We start from the raw sequence: 11,485 nt of genomic DNA on the forward strand, positions 1-11,485 counted from the left end.
TCATGAGACCTCAGGCAGTCCAACAGTGAAGGAATCTGAGAAAAATGACCCAGAAAATGGAACATGTTCAACCCAGGAGGAAAGGGAGACTTTGGGCTTTTTTTCTCTTTCAACCAAAAACACTATTTATTTATTGATTTATTTATATTTATTTATTTATGTATGTATGTATTTATTTATTTATTTTACAAAAGTGCTAATTGAAGAAGCTGAAAGATTTCCAGTTTGACCAATCCTCTGATGATACAAGCAGGGGGAAAAATCCAATCACAACAGAATAAATGACAAAAGAAGGCAATTTCCTTGAGAAAAGACAAGTCAAATTATAAGGAGAAAGAGGAGCAAATATAATTCTCTGACATGTAGCAGGGTAGTTGAGCATCATCAGAATCTTCAGTCTTTCCCTTTTCATGGTACGGGGAGGACAGGGAGGGTCACTGAGAGGAAGCCTGAGTACAGGCAAGGTCACTCTCTCGGGAAGATCCTTTTCAAGGGTGTCTGGAGCAACAGTCAGAAGGATGCTAACAGATAATCTGCCCCCATCACTGGCATGACAAGGGGCACCTACATGTCATCTGCTCTCCTATCTCTGGGTCATTAACCTAACCTTCAATTACTGTGACACTCACTATTAGGGCACAGATGAGCAATCCAAGTTCAGTCTTGCTTTCCTCAAAGGTCAAAAGAAAACCCCACAGAGGAACAAATACCTTATGAGGAAAAGAATTTCTGTAAAACCAAAATCTTAGAAAATTTTCCTGTCAACTGAATCTATTCAGATTCCATTAAGGCAAGCATGAGCACACACATGCATGAACACACACACACACACACACACACACACACACACACACTGAGCATTCCTCTAACAGGATACAGAAATTTGAGTTTTTACTCAAATTTATTTGGCTCCCAAGAGTTTCTAGAGCAATACATATGTCCAGAATCCACAGAGCTCTTGTGTAAGAAATAGTAGAACAGAATGTTAGCACTGAAGGCCTTCATGGCGTCCAATCAAAATCCTTTCATTGTATGGATGAAATAATAGAAGGTCAAGTTAAGATGACTTGGCCATGATCACAGAGCTCATTTGTAGGTGGCCCAACACTGGAACCCAGAACTCAGTTCTCTTAACTTACAGTCAAATCACCTCTCCATCATGTAAAACAGTCACAGTCTTTCTAAAATAACACTTCACCTGTGTATTGTAGCAATAAATGCTTCTTGAAATGCAAATTCACTAAAAGTTAGACACTAAGAAACTAAGCTACTTCCTGGTCAAAACTGAATATGTGAATTGGAAAGTACAAAAGATATTGCCACATTTACACTGTACAGATGTTTTGAATAATCAGTGACATTTGTGACTCAACTGCCATTCTTCCCAGTGGACTCAGTTCTGAACCACTAACCCAGACCAGGAAGCAGAGTGACCACAGGTATCTCACAGCAGGCATTGCCACAAAAGAATCTGAACACATTTATCCTCATGGTTTTAAGCCCACATCGTCAAAAGCTTTGAAGATTTGAGGCAAAATGTGGGGAAACTGCTGAGGAAGTATAAGTAGGTGAAAGAATGTCATTATTCAAAGCTGCATTTGGTCAGGATATTCAGGAGAAAATGCTTGGGCAGCCTCACCTCCCACTTCCACTTCCTCGCCAATCGCATATATATGCAAATATACAAAACCACAACCCAAACCCCAACTTTATGACTCTTAAAACGGGGCTTTGTTTTAGTAGATAAAGTGCCACATGCTGAATTAGCAACACCACTTCCTGTGGTATCTAGACTGATCTTTCGCTCAAGAAATGACACTGTCTGACCCTAATGGTTGGAGAACAATCTCATATTGTTAGGAAAATCAAGCGTCATTCTCCATATTACTTCCTTCATTCATATCATCCATAATTATCTCTTCTAATTTCCCTGTGTCTTCTGGTTTGTCCTTCCCTGCCATTTTTAGTGAAATTCAGGACCTGATGCCATGGGGACAGGTGGAGACAGTGACAGGGGTAAATTCTAGTCTAATGCAGCATCAAACTGATCACTGGCAGGTCATGGCTCCCCCTCTATTTCCTTTTCAGAAACATCAGTCAGGAAAGCAGCTTTCATGGTAAGCAAACTTATAATGAGAGTGATATATTCTCTTTGCTTTTCTTATAAACCTCCAGAATGCCTAAGATTCATCGACTTTTGTGTGAACATAGCCTTTAGCAGAAAGCTGGTCCAATACTCTAATTTTACAGATGATGATGCTGTAGTCTGGAGAAATTAAAAGTATGCCCAAGGTCACAAAGCTATTTTTTAAATGGCTTCTCCTTAGGCCACTGTTGGGCCAAAATTCAAGATCCTATCAGTTTGTCTTGCCCAATAATATGAATTGCTACACACAAAGATAATAAAGATGCAATTACTTTCTTTCTGTGGCTGATGCCACTGTTAATAGAGTACAAATATAGAGATAATTGGCCCTAGGGTGCTTATAAAAGTTTAACAGTAAAAAATTGATTAGTTGGCCAAAGACTTTAATAAGGCAACTTGTGAATGCTCCTTTTCATTCCCAGGAGGAAGAGCTCGCAGTGAATTACGTCTATTCAATCTATGCATCAAAGGAGCAGATTAGATACAAGCATGGTAGAAGCTTTGCCAATGGCCATGTGAAAGAGCTGATGGAAGGTAAACTGACATCTAATTTCCTCAGTGCAATGATGCCTTCTTGGTTCTCTGCAGCATCCTCAGTACCTAAAACAGCATCTGGCACAACAAATGAATGAATGAATCTAAACAACAAAGACATAGAAACGAGTCCACTATGCAAATCTGCACAAAACATTTAAGAAAAGAAAAACTAGTTTAAAGAAGAAAAGCAAGGCCAGGCACAGTGGCTCATGCCTGTAATCCTAATACCTTGGGAGGCCTAGGCAGGTGGATCTCTTGAGGTCAGGAGTTCAAGACCAGCCTGGCCAACATGGTAAAACTCTGTCTCTACTAAAAATACAAACATTCGCCAGGCATGGTGGCAGGTGCCTGTAATCCCAGCTATTCGGGAGGCTGAAGCAGGAGAATCACTTGAACCCGGGAAGTGGAGGTTGCGGTGAGCCAAGATCACACCAGTGCACTTCAGCCTGGGCAACAGAGCAAGACTCCATCAAGAAAGAAAGAGAGAAAGAGAGAAAGGAAGGGAGGGAAGAAGGAAGGAAGGAGGGAAGGAAGGAATGAAAGAAGAAAGGAAGGGAGGGAGGGAGGGAGAGAAAGAAAGAAGGAAAGAAAAGGGTTTGGAACAAGATTTGGAACTGGTGAGTTTGACAAATAAAAGTTTATTGAAAAATGTTTATTTCAAGTCACAGGTTTTTCAGGAATTAGCAATTTTTATATACCATTAGGCAATTGTGCATTGCTTGTGTGCCTTAAAAATATTCTCTTTTGTTATTTTTTAAAAGTTCTGAGAGAGGAGTTTCAGTTTGTTTGTTTGTTTGTTTGCAATTGGGCATACATAGTTTTACAACTTTTATAGGCTTACCAGCATTTTAGTTTTTCCTCCCCTCATTCTCAGCCAATTATGTTTGATCTGCTTATTGGCAGTGTTTTTCATTAACTTTTTTTTTTATGTTTAAGTCAATTTTTCAATGGCAAGATGGTTGGAGAGTTCTCATCTCTTACTTCATGCATTTTTAAGCTTTGTATATTCTAGGAAGATTTTACAAGTTTTTAAAGCATATCATTTGGCTACTTCATCTGCTTTTCAAAGTTCTTTTAGATTCATTTTTAGGTAGTGATGCCAACCATGGCTACTTGGTGTGGTCCCATGATTTAAAAGTGTTTATCATTTTTTATCTTAGCAAAAACTTCTATCAGGGATGAGGAAATGGCCACTTTTTTTGTTGGGTATTCCTAAAAACGTCATCAAGTTTTTATCCCTCAGTTTGACTTTTTACTGTAAAGATAAAAAAGGTGTGTCAGTCAGGTCAGGCTGCTGTAACCAAGTGCCATAAACCGGGTGCCTTAAAAACAGCAGAAACTTATTTCTCCCAGTTCTGGAGGCTGGAAGTCCAGAATCAAGGCGCTGGCAGATTCAGTATCTGGTGAGGGGCCGCTTCCTGATTCACAGATGGTGCCTTCTCCTTGTGTTCTCACATGGTGCAAGGGGCAAGGCAGCACTCTGTGCTCTCTTTTAGAAGGGCACTGATCATACTTACTGATCACATTACTGAGAGCAAAATTTCAAAACGAATGTCAAGAAACACTAACTTTGACCAGTTTTTCAGTTTGATCAGTTCATCCTTTTTACCAATCAACTCAATTCCTCCTCCACAGTGTCACCAATGCTTTAAAAACACAAGTCAGGACATCACACTCCGCCCCCCCATTTTTTAATTATACTTTAAGTTCTAGGGGGTACATGTGCACAACATGCAGGTTTGTCACACAGGTATACATGTGCCATGTTGGTTTGCTGCAGCCATCAACTTGTCATTTACATTAGGTATTTCTCCTAATGCTATCCCTCCCCCTGCCCCCTACCCCATGACAGGCCCCCGTGTTTGATGTTCCCTGCCCTGTGTACAAGTGATCTCATTGTTAAGTTCCCATCTATGAATGAGAACACGGGGTGTTTGGTTTTCTGTTCTTGTGTTAGTTTGCTCAGAATGATGGTTTCCAGCTTCATCCATGTCCGTGCAAACGACACGAACTCATCCTTTTTATGGCTGCATAGTATTCCATGGTGTGTATGTGCCACATTTTCTATGTAGAAAGCTGAAACTGGATCCCTTCCTTACAATTTATACAAAAATTAATTCAAGATGGATTAAAGACTTAAATGTTAGACCTCAAACCATAAAAACCCTACAAGAAAACCTAGACAATACCATTCAAGACATAGGCATGGGCAAGGACTTCATGACTAAAACACCAAAAGCAATGACAACAAGAGCCAAAATAGACAAATGGGATCTAATTAAACTAAAGGGCTTCTGTACAGCAAAAGCAACTACCATGAGAGTGAACAGGCAAACTACAGAATGGGAGAAAATTTTTGCAATCTACCCACCTTAATATCCAGAATCTAAAAAGAACTGAAACAAATTTACAAGAAAAAAACAAACAACCCCATACTCTCCTTCTTAAAAGCTTTTGAGACCTTGCCTTTGAGGTAAAATTCAAACTGGCATTTAAGACTCAAGATATCTGAGTCCAGACTCATCACTCAGCAAACTCATGCATATGTCACCTGAACAATTCTCAGGTACTTGAATTTCCCCAAACATTAGAGGTTTTCACTCCTCTGTCTTTGCCCATGCTGTTCTTTCTGGGAATGCCCTTAACTATCTGATCAGCTTTAATTCTCACTCATTCTCTAAGAATCAACTGTCATTTCCTCTTAGAAGAGTTCCCTGGCTAACTTTGTTATTCTTCTTCTTTGCTCCTGTAACACCCTGAAACATCCCAAGAGTAGCTGATGTGTTCTTTGTCAGAGTAGTAACACAAACCACACCACTCATCTCTCCACTAGCTACCAAACTCCTTAATGTCAGAATGGTACACTGTTCATCTCTACATGTTCTTGGCATTCTTGAATGAATGCATGGCCCATAGGAAAAATAAAGCTCAGAATATGCAAATCAGTTGTTCTGGAACCCTGAAATCATTATTCTTAATATCTAAAAGGCAGAAATGGAAGGTCAAGATTATCTCATTTAATTGTTAAACTATACAACTGCAGTGGAAAATCCTAGAGTTGAAACAAAATGATTGCAATACTAGTGATTATAAATATGTAAAAAACATTGAAAGTTTGTTTGGGGGATATTTGTTTTAATTAGAAATTTAAAAAAAAAGGATGTAGTCTCTGAAGAGAACATATGGGAACTTTCAAGGGCTTAATTAACAGTTAATCATTCTGTAAATTCATTTAAAAGCTTAAGGCTTTCTACTCATTAGCCTTCCTGTATTCTCAATAACTGGACCTGGTCAAACATGGCTGTGTTGGTCATGATTCTTGCGGGCCTGGTATTCATCTCAGCTGTGGGCAAGGTGAGGCGACTATGAGCATACATTTGAGAGCAGCAAAGGGAGCATCCAGGAGGGGTTAGGAGCCAGGCAGCTGAAGCCAGCAGAAAGTAACAAAGGCAAGATAAGGAGGCAGAGCAAAGACACAATGGCACCAAACTTACATGGCACCCTTTTGCTGCACTAAAGCCTCTTTTGAAGTGTTGCATCTCCACTGATAAAAAGCACAATTCCTGGGGCCTGCCTGTGTGGGCTGGTACAGGGACCCATTTCAGCAAGCTTCACCAGAAAGAACAATGTGTGGGAATACCCTAGAATGAACCTTCAGTAATTAGCAGATTGCTATGGTCTACAGCAACTGAAAGACTGCTCTGCTTCAACATGTTCTTGAAGTGTTAGATAAGTATGGTTTAGCAAAGAAAAAGATTTTTGTTACAAAGCGATTCAAAAGATATGCTTGAAATACAGACAGAAAGAAAAAGGGTTATTTTGTTTTGGTTTGTTTTTTTAAGACAGGGTCTCACTCTGTCACCCAAGCTGGAGTGCAGTGACACAATCACGGCTCATCACAGCCTCAGTCTCCCAAACTGAATGGATTCCTCTCACCTCAGCCTCCTGAGTAGCTGGGACGACACACGCATACCAACACACCTGGGTAATTTTTGTATTTTTGTAGAGACGGGTCTCCTCATATTGCCCATGCTGGTCTTGAACTACTGGGCTCAAGCAATTCACTTCTATCAGCCTCTGAAAGTGCTGGGATTACAGCCATGGGTCACCACCCCCGGCAAGATTCATATATTTTTAAGTTTTAATTTTGAGAAGTAATTAAGGTCTGTGATGGTCTTTGATGAAGGTCACATTGTGACCATAAATTTTAAAATATTTTCATGGACCCCAAATGTACGTAAGTGTTAGTACATTACCCAAATAAGGCAAAAATTTCCTTTATGCACAGGTAGGCATAAATGCATACCACGTATAGTGTTAAGAATATATACATAAATAAACTGGAACATTAATATCAAGATAATTACAGTTTTATGGGGAAAATAACTTTAATTTTAAGCAGGTTCTGATAACTCTTTAAGGGCAATTTGAACTAAGGAAGCTAAAGGTATTTGAACTAACACTGTGAGTTCTGAACTCAGCAGGGCCACAAGCTTTGCAACCTCTGACATTTTCCTTAATCTTTAATATCTTCTGGGCCGGGCGCAGTGGCTCAAGCCTGTAATCCCAGCACTTTGGGAGGCCGAGACGGGTGGATCACGAGGTCAGGAGATCGAGACCATCCTGGCTAACACGGTGAAACCTCGTCTCTACTAAAAAATACAAAAAACTAGCCGGGCGAGGTGGCGGGCACCTGTAGTCCCAGCTACTCGGGAGGCTGAGGCAGGAGAATGGCGTAAACCCGGGAGGCGGAGCTTGCAGTGAGCTGAGATCCGGCCACTGCACTCCAGCCTGGGCACAGAGTGAGACTCCGTCTCAAAAAAAAAAAAAAAAAAAAAAAAAATCTCTTCTGTTCTTGTCCTCATCAAATGTCATTCCCCTGTTTCCTTTATTATAAATTCTTTCCCTCAACTCCTACTTTTTTAAGATTCAAAGTCTTTAATAGCAGTACCTTCATTTTACTGCAAATATTAGAAACAACAGCAGCCAAAACCACTCAAAATTAAGTGCACCCCATCACAATGAATACATTCATTTCCTTCTTATAAAGAAACAGTTTCCATAAACTATATTACTGTCATTTGTTCAAGATTTTAAACTTCCTAATCATTTAATTTAAACAGGAAAAATAAAATCTAATGAATTTAAACTATACATGAAGAATATCTCAATTGAAGAATCTATGAAGGGTAGAAATAGTTTCTGCCTGGAATATATTTTTCCTATCCTGCTAATTTGAAAGAGCCTATGATTCATTTCTAAAATTCCCTTAGTCCAACATGTAAGCCTCCCTAATTGTCTGAAATTCAAACCATTACATAAGCTTTCTGTCAACTTACTTCTCTCTTTGCAATAATTTATTTTCTCATCCAAGATCTACTTAACAGTGTGTTCAGGACATAAGTAAACATTCTCTAGTCTTTTCACTAGAAATTGCATAGAAATCTCTAATGGAACCAACTCTCCCCATCCTTCATCTGATATTTCTCCGTTGTCTTGGGCTGCTGGTCATCTTTTGATAGAACCAGTCTCACTTCTTCAACTAGACTGTTGGGTCCTTGAAAGCAGAGCCCATAGTTTTATCTTGTCTCCTATTCTACTTCTCCCTGACTTCTACTTCTCTCCCTATCTGCAAGAATATAATAGAAGATCAATATACGGTTGCTAAGTAAGATCAAAACCAGGATCTAGGCCGGGCGCGGTGGCTCAAGCCTGTAATCCCAGCACTTTGGGAGGCCGAGACGGGCGGATCACAAGGTCAGGAGATCGAGACCATCCTGGCTAACACGGTGAAACCCCGTCTCTACTAAAAAATACAAAAAACTGGCCGGGCGAGGTGGCGGCGCCTGTAGTCCCAGCTACTCAGGAGGCTGAGGCAGGAGAATGGCATCAACCCGAAAGGCGGAGCTTGCAGTGAGCTGAGATCGGGCCTCTGCACTCCAGTTTGGGAGACAGAGCGAGACTCCGTCTCAAAAAAAAAAAAAAAAAAACCAGGATCTATAAAGTCATGAAACATTAAAGTATTTCGAGCACTGGAGGAGAGTCAATGGATCATATCTTGCGAGTCCCAGACAACCGATCCAGAGGGGTGAGGTGGGAGAGAAATAACAGAGTGGGATCCATAACTGAGGAGAACAGATGCCTCAGCAGGCAGCCTGGGTAACTGAGAAACAATCCCTGCAGTGACCTATTCCGCCAGGAGGTGGCGCTTCAGCTCAGGGCCGCCCTTGGTTGGCCAACTTTCCACTTCATCTTCAAGTCATCTCCCCCAACTTACAGAAATATCTCCCTACCAGCAATGGAACCGGAACTAAAAGGTGAGGTGTATCATCCCAGAAAATCTTGCCCTTCTTAGGAAAAGATATAAGGAAGTTATTCTGAATCTTATTTAAAGAAAAGCTTTACTTTTCCAGCAACTGAATAATCCTGAGGGAGGTGTCCGCCTGACCACAAGTCTTCCTCAATGTACCTGGGAGTTCTCACTTTTAGATACAAGGTGTATATAGGGGTGGTTTCTTAAAACATATATTAACGTGGCAAAATCTGAGTCTGTACATTGCTGATTTTACATTTAGCAAGAAACATGTTTGACATCAATGGAGGAAAAGCTTGTCTGAATGGACAAAGGTAGTAAAAAGTGAACTGTAAATATTAAGTTTCAGACGAGAAAACAAATATGAAGTGCCATAAAGCTTAGTACTGTTTTTATATGTGTCCGTGCATGTAAGTGTGTACAAATGTTAAATACACACAAATTACTTTTTTAGGCTAATCGGATGAGTAGGTTAAGTTTATGCTTTATTAACACAAGAACTGAAATTATAATTAAATCTTGATTCTTCTCCATAAATCATATGCTTCATGGGTCAGGTTAAGAGAGATAAATTTAAGAATCTAGTCAACTACATATTCTGTTGGAGGTACCCTGAAAACTCAGAAGTAGGCATTTGGAGAGAAGATAATAAAGCAATAATCTTACAAAGTGGATCTATGGCTACATGGAATTAGAAACAAACAAAAAAATTATCTCCAGGATATAAATGTGGCTTCCAAATCTACACTATCCCATAGAGCCATGTCAGAAGGACAGACATGCTGTCTTTCCCAAGAGCCCCAGGATCACAGAGAACCAGCCTTCACAATCCAGGAAGAGCTAAAGAGAAAGTTTTCAGCCATGTATTCTTACTGCTGAGAACATATACTTTTTCTACCTGTCCCAAGTTATTAAATTCTTAGATTAATTTCCTTTAATGATGAGCCAGATTCATGTTCATCATTTAAAAAGAAAGAAAAACAACCTTGATGAAGACATTTGCCTTAGAAACTGCCACAATCAAAGACAGACCTTTTCAGATGTAATTAAATTTTTTTCAAGATAATTTATCTTATTAAAATATGGTAATTTACCATGGTTTCAGGTTATCTGAAACCTTTCTAAGATTGAAAGCTATAGTTAATTTCTTGCTATAAGCAGTATAATTGAACCTAAGAGAGTCAGAGAACATTTTATATTTACAAAGGCACATAAAAGCTAAAACTTTATTTATATCCAAGGTACTTATAAGAAACTGGTTGTTCCCCAAGATTCTGCATATGGTTTGGTATTGGAGTGCAAAGGGCAACCCAGAAAGAACATAATTGTCCTGGCTAAAAGGATCCAACCTTCCCTCTGAGGCATCCTGCTGATAAGAACTTCAGAAGGAAGTGCTTACAGAGATGTAAGTTTTTACCACATCGGTATGCCCGATTCAAAATTCTGTGCGATTGGAAGTTTAATGAAGCACTTTGTTATTCTCTGAAATAAAAATGAAAAAATAGAGACAGTTCTTCAGGCTTAATTACCACATCTGTTATTAGGCCCTTTACTGTGATTGACTGGAGTGTATGTTGGACACGATGCCAAAAAGCTCCCCATAAAAGCAGCTTCCTGCTCACTGCCTGAATGGCATTATGGCAAACAAGCAAAGCCTGGTGCCCACAAGCCACTGTGCCAGCTGAAGGCACTTTTTCCTTGTGCCAGTTAAGACAGAAGTGGGGCCTGGGCTGCTTGCTCTGACTTCCGTCCTTCTCTGCCTTCTCCCCCTCCTTCGAACCTGACCATGCTTCCCTGGAGACCATGAAAAGGAGGCATGGTGAGAGAGGAAGGAGTAAGGCGAGACAAGGTGGGGGCTGAGCTGTGGTTTTGTTAGGATGCCTACTTGCAGACATTAAAATTAGGAGTTGTGATGGGATGCTGCCGATTAAAAGCATTTCCTAGCTCCTGTGGTAATTATGACTTTTTAAAGTGCATGCAACACTGAGAAGCTGGCTTCACTGGATATCTAGTCCCTTAGATGATTGAGGTCCTATGAATAAAAATGATTCTTTTTGAAGACCAATACCAAATGAGATTTCAGAAATTTAACGTTGCATTCTGTAACCTGCATATAAGAGAAACTTATTGCCAGCCTTCCTTGACATCAGTAAAACTGTTCTCCGACTTCTGCAAGTCGACACACAGGCAAGTGAGGGATCTACTAATTAAACTACAGTTCATTTGAAAAGAGTTGTCTTTATGAAGTATGTCATCATTCAACTTCTTAAAACTGCAAATTCCAGACACAGCTCTCTGTATTCCCGAGTCAAGTTACTGTGCAGGCGGCAGCACGGGGACAATTATTGGCACACAAAACCGTTCTTCATACCAGATGTACAAGCATAAAAGCGAACACATGCTGGGTAGGAAAATACTCAAATACTCACCTAACTCAAAACTGGCTGTCTAAAGGAAACAGCAGCCCCATGGCTCAGAAGTCCACAGCT

Source organism: Trachypithecus francoisi, unplaced genomic scaffold (assembly GCF_009764315.1).
Source record: "Trachypithecus francoisi isolate TF-2019V2 unplaced genomic scaffold, Tfra_2.0 Lachesis_group2, whole genome shotgun sequence".
NCBI lineage: Eukaryota > Metazoa > Chordata > Mammalia > Primates > Cercopithecidae > Trachypithecus > Trachypithecus francoisi.